The sequence below is a fragment of the Chrysochloris asiatica genome, unplaced genomic scaffold (genome assembly GCF_000296735.1).
Source record: "Chrysochloris asiatica unplaced genomic scaffold, ChrAsi1.0 scaffold00198, whole genome shotgun sequence".
In the NCBI taxonomy this organism is placed as follows: domain Eukaryota; kingdom Metazoa; phylum Chordata; class Mammalia; order Afrosoricida; family Chrysochloridae; genus Chrysochloris; species Chrysochloris asiatica.
Window position 1 is genome coordinate 3,494,166 of NW_006408716.1, and position 1,968 is coordinate 3,496,133.

The window sequence follows — 1,968 nt, forward strand, 5'->3', positions numbered from 1 at the left end:
TATACTATTAAGGATAAGGACTTTCATGTAGGCAGTTTTTGAGGATATAGTATGTGTATTTTGTTTTTCCTTAAATGTTGTATTTTTTTTTTTTTTTTACATTTTCTATCTAACAACACATCAAAATGTTTCATTTATATTTCTGTTTGAACCATTATAGTATCTTGTCATGGATTTTTAGTGTTAGGGGTTTCAGCACAATGAAGTAGTTCTCAAGCATGAATGTGTAGTATAATCATGAAAGGAGTTATGCTATGGTGCTATAGGATAAGCACAGAACTAGTTACTGCAAGCTTACCCTTTCAAACCCATCATTCTCCTCAGAAACCTTATACAAGTACTGTTATGAGTTGTAACTGACTCAACGGTACTTAACAACTATGATAACATGATTATAAGAAGTAATTTTAAAGTACAATTCTCCAAGTCCAGTCCCAAACATACTCAAACAAAATCTCTAGAGATGTAAAATAAATATATAGATATCATTTTAATGTCCACCATTAATTTAAACAGTTTACATTCTCTTTTAATGTTTACCCTACATTCACTCTTAAAATCCAATGCAATGGTGGAACTGCAAAATGCTCCAATCTCTCTGGAAAGCAATATGGCACTTCCTCAGAAGGTTGGAAATAGAAATACCTTATGATCCAGCAATTCATCTACTTGGTATTTACCCACAAGAAATACAAGCCATAACACAAGTAGATATATGCACACCAATGTTCATAACAGCACTATTTACAATAGCAAAAAGATGGAGACAGCCAAAGTGCCCATCAACTGAAGAATGGATAAACAAACTGTGGTACATACACACAATGGAATACTATGCTACCTTGAAGAATAAGAAGGAAGCTGCAAGCCACCACATAACACGGATGAACCTTGAAGACACTATTTTGAGTGAAATTAGTCAATCACAAAAGGAGAAATACTGCATAGGACCACTACTATAAAAAAGACTAAGAAAACGAACCCATACTAAGGGGGGTGGGTCTTTGCTGGTTGCTGGGATATGCAGGTGGTGAGGGGAGAGAGGGGAAGGTGGAGTACAGGGCAGAGACCAGACACAGGATAGTTTGGGTGCTAAGGAGGGGGGCAATATGCAAGAGGCGGGAGGGGGAAGAACAAAGTGAATGGGAGAACAATTAGGCAAGTTTACATGGGTTAAGTGGAACAGAGGTAAAGAATGATGTATGAACAACCTTGGAAAAACAGGGCTCTGGGATGCAGGGATTGAGACATGGCTGGAATGGGGAAAAGGGAGGACATAATGTTAGGATGCTTGACTGTCTTTTGAATCTTGGTTTTCCTTGCATACAATTATAAAATAGTCACTGGAGGGGGAGAGAAAGGAATAGCCAGAAATATCACTGTAGAAAGCTTGTAAGTTCATCTTCTGCCTAAAACTGATTGGAATACCTAAAATGGGGCTACAACGTGCCCAGTGAAGGAGGCTTCCTGCAGTGCCTCTGTATTACATAGGACCATAGGTGGAATCCTGAACAGCATCCAGAATCTTCAGAGGTGGGAAATTTCCACTTGAAAGGACAAGCAGACCAGCCTGGAGAAGCTAGAAGAACAGAAAATACTTCTTGAAAGAAAGACTGACAGGAAAAATACAAAACAGTTATGGCAGTCTGACTGATGACTACAAGAACAAGCAAGTTGCTCACCCAGGAGACATCAAGGCAAGTGATCAGGTCTCCTCAGAGCAAACCCCCTTCTAAGACTAAGACTCAATGGGAATACACGCTCTGACTGTTGACCACGTTCATCACCAATAAGGGGAAGTGAGGAAAAAACAGAAATGAAGTGGCGAGCTAAGCCCTACAATGTTCAATAGACTCCTGTGAACCCAGATGGAAACCTGGTTGGCCAGCAATGCGGCAAGACAGGGGACTTTTCGGCCCAGAGTCAGTGACATAGCTACAGAGGTCTAGAGTGGAGAGTGAAACACCC